The 10,743-nt window shown below is 43.1% G+C and overlaps 1 long non-coding RNA gene across 1 annotated transcript; it reads left to right on the plus strand.

The window, feature by feature from the left end:
• Positions 1-2,669: 2,669 nt before the first annotated feature.
• Positions 2,670-10,370, plus strand: LOC117796906. The gene is made up of 4 exons (XR_004621600.1): positions 2,670-2,796; positions 6,398-6,527; positions 7,089-7,146; positions 10,271-10,370. It is a non-coding gene; the product is annotated as an uncharacterized LOC117796906 (long non-coding RNA).
• Positions 10,371-10,743: the final 373 nt, after the last annotated feature.

The raw sequence follows: 10,743 nt of genomic DNA on the forward strand, positions 1-10,743 counted from the left end.
AAGAGAATCATGAAGTAGTCGGATGCTTGCACCTACTTAAAATTCATGTTTGAAATTAAAATAATATTTAGCTAGTCTTGTCCTACTTACACTTTCCCCACATTTTAACGTAAAGGATATGTAAATACATATGTGTGTGTACATACACAGATGCATATGGGTGCATATGCCTGTGTATACGGGTATAAAGCACTGTGGTACTGTAGCTACAAGCACAAACTGAAACACATGCGTGGTATCTGTGACCCAAACCACAATCACAGCAGTGCTGATAGGAATTTCAAAATGGCAAGCAATCCTTGGAGAAGTTTGAACAAAACTAAATTCCGTATTTCCTCAATTTACATGGTAATTTTCATCTGGGAAATCTCCGTGCACATTCCACCCATGCAAAACTAGTTGGTGTTTATATGTTAACCCAAGTAAGGATCGACACTCTGGTTATTATAAACAAGTTTTTCACTTACACAAATGTCTGGCTTCTTGAATTGACAAGTCTGTGATGAGAAAATTCAGTGGAGCCAAGACAAATGTACAGGGCTGTCTGCAGCTCATCGCTGGACGTTTGGCGTTTCTGATTCCAACCAGCTGAATGCTCCTCAGATCATAGGTGTCCAAAATCGTTGTGATAAAACAAAGCCCCTGCGAACTTCCTAACCCAGTCCTCCCAGTGCCGCAACTCCTGAATTTTACCAGTTTTGTGCAGTAAGTTATAAAATGGATCTTTCTAGGGATATCATCTCACTGGATCATCACAATAAGGGATCCTATTATTTTCATTTTTGCCCATAAGGAAATAGGCCCATCGATGTTCAGTGATTCACATATATCATAATTAATGGTGTTGACCCATGTCTTCTGGTACTTGGCTTAGGATCTTGCCCCCATGCTCATGTTTATAACAAAATCAAGATTTGTTGCCATCAGCGTGGTCGTCTTTGCAGACTGTGTTCAGGGTGGTGAATCAGTGTTGTGAAAGGTAGGCTTTGCTCACACACAGCAGAGGGATATAGCGTCTGTGTCCCACTAGGACTTCGGGCTTTTCCTCATTTATCTTTCTTCTAGTCCCTTCAGTTTTTCTCGCCTGCTAGAGACAGTTGTGGCTACTCTGACCTTCCGACGCTGGTTTAAGGGGGAACAAAATGACAACGATTGCAAGATGTCTTGAGCTAATCAAATGAATTACAGGATTTGATGCAGACGAAGTACTTAGAACAGTCCACAAAATTAGCTTAATAAATGTTAGCTCTTACTACTGAAACATTCGGGGGAAAATATGGATTTATGATAATGGTAGGGGAGGAGGTGGCGACTGGCTTCCTTAGGTGATCAACTTGTTTCAACACCTTTGTTTTGATCGCCTAATACTTGCAAAGCTTTATGTTAGGGCATGGTTTGAGTAGGACATAGTCATTGCCCCGAAGGACCAAGAATTCTTAGTTCTGTTGGAAAGAGGAACTGGGGTGAGGAAAAATGAACAATGCGTATATGAGAAGTAGAAAGATAAATGTCCTGAGAGGCAGAAACACCATATGATAAGGCATTAGGACTTCCAGCTTCCAGTAGCAGCAGAGATCAAAATGAGGAGAAACTGCCTTCATCTAGAAATCAAGAAAAGTTGGGGTGAATGATGGCAAGTGGCTAGCGAAACTGGAGGAGAGGCCCAGAAGGGTGAAGGATCTTTGGAGGAAAGTACCATGTCAACAAACCACCAGACAGGTTTGGGAAACGTGTTCACGGAGCTAGAAACTGATAGAGCAGCTCCCCCACAGCTGCTACCCATGAACGTCGCCTGAGGGGCTTTAAAGAATACCGATTTCTAAGACCTGGCCCAGCCCTACTGAGTGAGAACCTCCAAGGGTGGGTCTAGAAGTTTGTATTCTTTTGTGAACTTCAAGTCTGATGATCAGCCTGGTGTGGACCGGTTCCAGGGTTCTCAGAGTGTGGTCTGCAGACCAGCAGCACCTGCTACCATGCAGGAAATCCAGATTCTCAGGCCTCCTGAGCCAGGGACCCACCGATCTGAAGGGTAGTAAGCCTCACAGGTGACGCTGAAGCACCTTCAGGTAGACGGCAAAAAAGAAAAACATGCCCAGCTGTCAATTTCTTTCTTTTTCTTTCTTTCTTTTTTTTTTAAATAGACAAAGCAAATAGAGCCCTTTCCAGATTTTTCTTAGAGGCATAGCATTTCAAGGTATGCTCTGACATAACCAGACTTTTCTTTTTTCCAGTTTTATTGAGATATAATGCACATGTAACATTGTATCAATCCAAGGTGTCAATGTTTTGACAGTAAGGGGTTAATGAATGTGTGGGTGGGAAGAAAGTGGAGATGTTGGCTCCACCTGCTTTCTGGTGGGTTTTTTGGGGGGAGGGGGTGTGGGTGCAGGAATCTTAGCCCTGAAGAATAGGGGAAAAAATAAGGTGGCATTCTTCCTCTTCCTTCAAACCTTAATAGTGACGAGCACAATGGCCTCAACAATGCCAGCCACGGCCTACATATTTTTCTCAATGTGTCATAACAGCCTGAGAGGTGGGGGCTGATACTATCTCTGTTCTACCCATGAGAAAACACTCTGGGAGATTTTAAATAATTTGCCCAAGGTCACACGGTTAATAAGTAGCCGAGCTGAGATTTGAACCCAAGGTTTTCTCACACCACGCCAAGCGACCTCTCCTCCGATCTTTCTCCAGCCGACGGTAGAACTGACAGGGGCTTTGGAGACAATCTCCCACTTCCCTGCTGAGATCGAAGGCCCAGAAGTGTGCACTGAATCACCCCGAGGCACCGGGCAGGTCGGTGGCAGACGTGGGGGTTAGGAGCCATTGAGGGCCAGCCCAGGGATTTTTGCAATATGGAGGGTCCTTCCCAAACTGCGGGATACTTGTTACATAATGTTTAAATTTATGTAGGAATGTGACTAATCCACATTTTTTGGTATTTGATTAGATGTGGAATATAAATGAGGAAAGCACTTAATTGAAAAACGCAAGCAGTGGGAGGGCCAGGGAGGGCGGAGGGACAGAGCAACAGTGAAATGCAGGCTGTTAGACTGTCATGGGTATGAACTCGTTTACTGCATCTGCTGAGATCAATTCCATATTCCAGCTAAGCAACTGCAGAGCTCCGTGGCATTCATGTGCGATTGAGTCGAGGATTTGGTAATTACTCGTCATCCCGACTGATCGCTTCATCTGTGAACGGAGCAAAAATGAACTGTTTGTTGGATTCCTACCTGCCCCCGAACAACTGCCTGTGTTGTTCAGCAAAGCGCAGGGATCAAAGCAGGCTGCTCATCATTTCAGATTGCCGCTTTTAAAAAGTCATTATTTAAAATTTATTCTTGCTATAGAAGAAAGTGCAATGAGTAGAATTTCCTTTCTTAAGAAACACCTGCCATTTGAAGAAGTTCAAAGACTGTAGAAGGAAAATACATATTTTAATCATCATTGGGTGTCCTCTCAATTATAATTATCTCAGAGCTCTGCTATAAAAATATAAAACATTCGGGTAACATGGGTGAAACAGATCTCTAAATGATGTTACTAAAGGACTCTTTAGTTTAGTATATTATTACGCCTAGCTGATTCTAAATGTCAGACTCTAATCACCAAAACTTAAAAATGTGATCTCTAGGTTGCTCTTTTTGACCTAAAATTTTAAAAGGCTAACAAATTAGGATGATCAGGTTGTTGAGACAAATTTATAGGTTCCAGGTTGATGTCCTTACGTCGCTAAGAACTTGCTGCGGAGAGTTAACCAAGCTCATGATGGCAGCCGACTCTCTTGGTAGCCTGTGCAAGTCTGTATGGCTGCGTACCACCTCCTTGCTCTGCTCTCCCCCTCAAGAACCTCATTTAAAAAAAAAAAAATGTATTTATTTGAGAGAGAGGTGGGGCGAGGGGCAGAGGAGAGAGAAACCCAAGCAGACGCCATGCTGAGCGTGGAGCCAACTTGGGGCTCAATCTCACGACCCTGAGATCAGACCTGAGCCGAAACCAAGAGTTGAAGGCTTAACCTGTTACACCACCCAGGTGCCCCAAGAATCTCACTTTTATTTCAGTATGCCTCCTCCTCTGTGTGGCCAGAAGGCAGGGAGTGCGTCTGGGTTGCTTTCATCCAATCGTGTTGGTCCCATTCAACTTATCAATAATGGGCTGAAGGTTTGGTCAGGTGACAGAATTCTGGCCTTCGAAGCACGAGGACAAGACCGTCAGGAGGACTTTTAGAAATGCTGTCTGTCTGGGCTCTTTGAAAAAGACAAAGGAGGAGGTGGCTCACTTTCTGTCTCTATATGAAGTGGCCCTGAGGCAAAGGAGAGAAGGGAATCAGAGAGGACCTGAGCTGGGCGGGGTCCTGCTGCACCCAGAGATACTCTGGGTACTTCCTGCTCAGTGAGAAAATTAATGTCTTTATTGTCCAGAACTGTAACCCTCCCATGTGAACATTCAGCAGAGTCACCTGGAGGGTTTGTTAAAACACAGATTGCTGGGCCCCATCCCTGGGGTTTTGATTCCATGTATCTGGGGTAAAAGTGAGAATCTGCATTTCTAATTTCTAACAAGGTCAGGTTCTGCCGATACTGCGGGCCAGGAGATCCTACTTTGATCATCACTGCTCTAAAAGGCAATTTCAGCAAGAGTTTCAATTATTTGCAGCTGGAAACATCCTAATTTATATGCATAGGTGCTGTGAAACCCATAAAGATATTAAGGCCTCTTGCCTTCCAAGTTCCAAGCCTGATTTCTATGAAGCTATCCAGAAAGAAACATTCTATCCTGCCTGTCCTTTCCATCAACAGTGGGAATCTTTAAAAGCAAGTTGATCAGAATCTTAAAACATAAGGTATTTTTAGGGTTAAGAGCACAGGCCATGCAGGCAGACAGTCTTGGACTTAGAGCTCCTCAGTGCTGTCTGCGCTTAGAAATTTCTCAGATTTGCTAAGTTTTCTCTCTTTTTTTTAAAGATTTTATTAGGGAGGGAGATAGTACAAGTGGGGTGGAGGGGTAGAGGCAGAGGGAGAAGCAGGCTCCCAGCTGGGCAGGGAGCCCGATGTGGGGCTCAATCCCAGGACCCCAGGGTCATGACCTGAGCTGAAGGCAGATGCTTAACCAATGGAGCCACCCAGGTACCCCAAGTTTTCTGATCTGTAAGTGGGAATTAAGACTTTATGCTATAGACCGTGAGCATTACATGAGATAACATGCAAAATGCTTCTATATATGTATGTATATGTATGTAATATTTTCTGAGTTCCTAACTGAAGTACAACACACTGAGTAAAAAAAAAAAAAAAAAGTCCTCATTATTCACAACTTTCATCTAAAATCCTGTCTTCGTCAGATTGTCAGTGGAAACAAAAGTCTTCGTAATGTAAAACTATTTATCCATGAAGTGTCCACTTAGAATTTTAACACTCACTCAGACATCTCTCCCCGCTAAAGGTAGTGTCTGTTTCTACCCACCTATCTAAGGATCTGTAGATGACTCTTTACCAGATTGCACGTTGTGAATGCCTGGTAATAACCGTTATAAATTGAGGCTGCAGATCCTGCAAGGGGAACAAGGTTTCATGACGTTAATTAAAGCGATGTTGAAAAGTAATCATGTCACACTCAAATTCCCTGACAAATAACAGTCTGGCAGAAGGCGACCAGTGAAAATTTCAAAGTGAACATCTGGAATTTGGATGCTAAGATATGCTCTTCAAAAGAATGGCTTGAATATCAAAGGCCTAAGAGAAACTCTTGGTAAAAGCAACATATATTTTCACACAGAGATTCTCTCCATGATCATGTAGAAAAGACAAATGGAAACAAAGACTGCCCTATGGTTAGATCAAATTAGTTTCTCATTGAAATGACATCAGATGAGGGGCACCTGGGTGGCTCAGTCGGTTGAGTGTCTACCTTCAGCTCAGGTCATGATGCTAAGGTCTTGGGAAGGAATCCTGCTTTGAGCTCCGTGCTCAGCGGGGAGCCTGCTTCTCCCTCTCCTTCTGCCTGCCACTCCCACTGCTTGTGCTCTCTCTCTTTCACTGTCAAATAAATAAGTAAAAGCTTTAAAAAAATTTTTTTAATGACATCAGATGAAATAACATTTACTCCACTTTTGGAAAAAGAAATGAATACTTGATATTATAATTTAAATCTTATTAATTATAAAGATAAATATATTTTCAGAATTTTAGTATCATTTTTCAAGGTAATATTGCACTTGAAACTTTCCCTCCACCATTTACTTTGAAAACGTGGGTCTCTGGTATGCGTGAATTCACTTTAAAATACTGAGGAAAACAGAAATCAAGACAAATGATATTATGTTGTTTTGTACAATACCTAAACTCTGTTCAGGAGAAACTGACAACTGCTTTCTGATTCTTTTCTCTTCCCACAGTTACAGAAGCCTGGGCCAGTGCTGTCCAGATAAATATGTTTTCCTGACTTCTTTGAATCTATATCTGGTGGATGAGATGTAGTGAAAATGTTTTGTGAGAATTCCAGTAAAGCTGCATAAAATGCGGGCGGTATGCTTTTTTCTTTTATTCCTCCTTTCAGCTGTCTGGGATGGGGGTAGGAGTTCCAGCAGCCATTTTGGGCCACGAGGTGAAGCCATATACTGAGGATGGTGCGATAGAAAGTTAGACCTCTGGGTCCCTGACATGACCATGGAGCTCCCATACCAATCCCAAAATGTCTGTTTTTTAATTTTTTTACATGACAGACACATAATTATCCCATTAAAACTATTTCACCTGGAGGTTTTCTGTATATGCATCAGAATTCTATCTAATTATACCCTCTGATATTTGCTGGAAATCTGTTATTGATACTTGAAGTGCATTTTTACACATCACTTTAGACTATGATGATATTGGGCAAAAGTCTCAGGTTCCATGTTTGGTAAAATTACAAAAAGCAAGGCAGTCCTATTTCGTTGTTTCTTATCAGAGTTAGCTCTGAGTAGAAATGTACTCAGTAGGCTGCCTTTGTGGGTTATTCACATCTGATGTTGTTAATGTTGAGTCTACGGTGTTTGAGCAGGAAGAGCCCTTGTGATTATCTAATATAGCCTCTATTTATTTCAGGAGTCCCCTTCATAACCTCCCTGTGAAATGGTCATCCAGCCGCTGGAAAAGCACTCTGGTAAGAGAGCCCTGAAGGCATAAGGCAGCCTGTGCAATGGATGGGAAAGAAGCCCTGTGTTAATTTCGAACCTGCCCATCCGGAACTTCTACCTACTAGGTTATGGTTCTACAGAGCCGAACTGCTTCTTAGGAGCCCGTTGGGTTCTTAAAGAAAGCTAGTATGTTGCTTTAACATCTTCCCAGTTTTAGGCTAAACATCCCCGGCTCTTTTGATTACTCTTCTTTTGAGGTAGTTGGTAGCCCCTCACCCTCCTTCCTGTTTGCTCATTGATGCGTCCTGAATTGTCAGCAGTCCTCTTTGCAGAAACCCATTTCATCATGCTGTGCCTTACAGGAAACAGAGGTCATCATCTGCTATAATTATACTCGTTATAGTGGACAGTTACAATGCAGGCTTCCCCTCACAAAACAGAAGCTTACCGGCCTTTCTTCATCTTGCCTTGAAGACCCTTATAAACCTTTAATCTCTATCAAATAAGAGGCAGGGAAACACCCTCCGAAGCAAAAACAAACAAGCAAATAAACAACAACTTGGGTAGAGAGAGGGTAGACCTTTGAAATGAGATGGACCTGTGGGTTTTAAAAATAGATCACATGCCCCATAGTGTCTGTGACCTGTTGGGCTCAATAAAATACTTGTTGACTGACTGATAATTTTCTGGAGGTGGGGAGAGGGGTGCATCACCGTGTATCTGAGGACAAGGAAATCAACCGTCATTGGAGGGCATGATGGAGAAACAAATAAGAAATATTGGACTAAGCCAGTAGTTTCTTATTCCTCCTGAAATACACACACACACACACACACACACACACACACACACACACTAGTAAGGCCTTTAGTGCTTGCAGTATTTTTCCTTTGTCTAAATATAAGAAGCCATGGGCAGCTCTGGGCTCTCTTATCTTTTTCACAGATATCTGCCTCCCCTTGGTCCTGGGATTAAATCCGTTGATCATTATCTTACCCTTCAGCCATCACTTACCCATCAACAGTATAAATAACTGCCCCCTGCTATTTCGTTGGAGGATGCTGAAAAAGTAGTACTTTTGCAGCAGTTGATGTTGGTTTATAGGATTCCACATAAAACAGCAGAGGGGCCAGTGAACAAGTCCTGCTCCTTAAGGGTTTCCTAGTTAATCTCTTAAGCTAGACTTCGTGCCAAGAGAAAATACACCGCAACTGGCCTTACCTTGGGCCTCTATCTTCCCCACCCCTGCATCTTCATGATCGTAAATCCATATTCTGTCAAGAAATTAAGAAGTCATAGGTGGTGGTTTTGTAACTTAAAAATCAGGCACTGTGGTGTTGGACATTTTGCCAAAATGTGTGTTGCAGATGGGTGTGAAGATTTCCAGAGCTTCTGGATTCTCGGTGGGCTATGCCGAACCAGGTTCTCTCACCTTGTATTGGCTCTCAAATCTCTGACAAGCCTTAGCAAATCATTGTCTTTTGTTGACACCACTGTGGTCCCCATGTGTCCCATAGTCTTTTTATTTCGTCGTTGACAAACCCATAAGAAGACGGCCTGCAGCCTGGAGAGTCGAGGGTCTCGAGTGCGACCTTGCAATCTGGGTCCCCTCAGAGCGCTCAGAAATAGTGTTATCAACCGTGCCGTCTGCCACACTTGGCCCCCTCCTTCGTTCCATGGTGTTGAGGTCTTGTCTTTTCTTTTCTTTTCTTTCTTTTCTTTTCTTTTCTTTTCTTTTCTTTTCTTTTCTTTTCTTTTCTTTTCTTTTCTTGCCACACTTGGCCCCCTCCTTCGTTCCATGGTGTTGAGGTCTTGTCTTTTCTTTTCTTTCTTTTCTTTTCTTTTCTTTTCTTTTCTTTTCTTTTCTTTTCTTTTCTCTTTTCTTTTCTTTTCTTTCTTTCTTTCTTTCTTTCTTTCGATTTTGTTTATTCTAGAGAAAGGGAGAGACAGAGTAAGAGAACACAANCTTTCTTTCTTTCTTTTTCTTTCTTTCTTTCTTTCTTTCGATTTTGTTTATTCTAGAGAAAGGGAGAGACAGAGTAAGAGAACACAAGCAGGGGGTGGGCAGGACACAGAGGGAGAGAGACAAGCACCTCCCCGCTGAGCAGGAAGCCCAACGTGGGACTCCATCCCACGACCCTGAGATCATGACCAGAGCAGAAGGCAGACGCTCAACCGACTGAGCCACCCAGGTGTCCCTTGATTGCCTCTTTCAACACTATTCCCTTATATATTTTGTGTTGAAAGTCTTCTCCACATTTTAGTTGGAGAGAGGCAGAATGCAACAGGATGAAGTGAATAGGTCCATTTTTGTCACCAGATGGCGTGATGTGATATTCACCTCTGAGGCTCAGTTTGCAAACATGTGAGATAAAAGGATTGGATGAGATTTTCAGGTCATCCAGCCTTCACATTCAACGATTGGGTGACTTTGACCCTAATACTGCATTTTTAGAAAGATTTAATTTATTTATTTGTCAGAGAGAGAGAGTGAGAGAACACAAGCAGGGGGGAGCATCAGTGGGAGAGGGAGAAGCAGACTCCCCGCCGTGCAGGGAGCCCGATGCGGGACTCAATCCCACGACCCTGAGGTCATGACCTGAGCTGAGGGCAGACGCCTAACCCACCCAAGTGTCCCCTACTATTGCATTTAAAATAGAGCATAAAAGGAAAACAGGTCAAACATTCCCACTTGAATAACAAGGCTGGTTTTCTGCCTGTTCGGGGGCAGGAGAAAGGGTAAATGGAGCCACCATTGATTCTTATGTGGGAGCTGAGCCGCCGTGGAGGAGAATTCTATAAGCTGAATCCACTCCTCATTGTGGCCAAGGCCTGTCTCACTTTTGAGCTTTTCAATGATGCAATTTGGTTTATTCAAAGGGCACAGGTAAGAAAGAAATTGGCTTCATGCTAAAGACACTTAAAGGATGTCATCACAGAAAAACTGAAGTAAGTAGTTTGAGCTGCTGGAAAGGAGGCATTCAGTTGAGGCATCATCAGGCCCACCAAGACCTGTGGAATCCTTGTCCCCCATTCTGGGGCCAAAATATTCTTTGAAGCTTTCCTTTAGTTACTTGTTCACAGGGGCTGAAAAGGTCTCAGGGACTCATTTTTAACGTGCTCTTCTGGTGACCCGTTCTGGCCCTCTAGGAACCTACTCACCGAACGAAATTGAACAAGTGGGAGTCGTGACTCACCGCCTTCCAAGCACACGATTCAGTTCACGGATCTAGAAAACGGTAGCTAGGTAAGCCTTACATTTTCCGACTTTGAAAAATGGAAGCAATGATTATTTAAAAAAAAAAAAAACAAAACTCCGATACCATGTTTCCTTTCTCCTTTTTAATAAGCTGGTTGAGTTAGTTAGGAAAGGCATTTTCCTCCTGCGTCTCAGCAACTCTTTCCCAGTCAAGTGTTGGTAGAGGTCTAGAAGGAGGAGCGGTTCAGAGCTGAGTCGTGGGGGAGGCTCTGGAGCAGTGGGGAGAGGGAGCAGCAGAGCCACATTTCCTGATAGACAAGTCTGAAGAACTCAGGGGGGCCTGAGCATACAGTGTACATGTAAGAATCAACAAGTAGACAAAGAAAATCCAGACCTTTGATGACCCCTGGTGAATAAACTAAGC

The sequence above is a fragment of the Ailuropoda melanoleuca genome, chromosome 17 (genome assembly GCF_002007445.2).
Source record: "Ailuropoda melanoleuca isolate Jingjing chromosome 17, ASM200744v2, whole genome shotgun sequence".
NCBI lineage: Eukaryota > Metazoa > Chordata > Mammalia > Carnivora > Ursidae > Ailuropoda > Ailuropoda melanoleuca.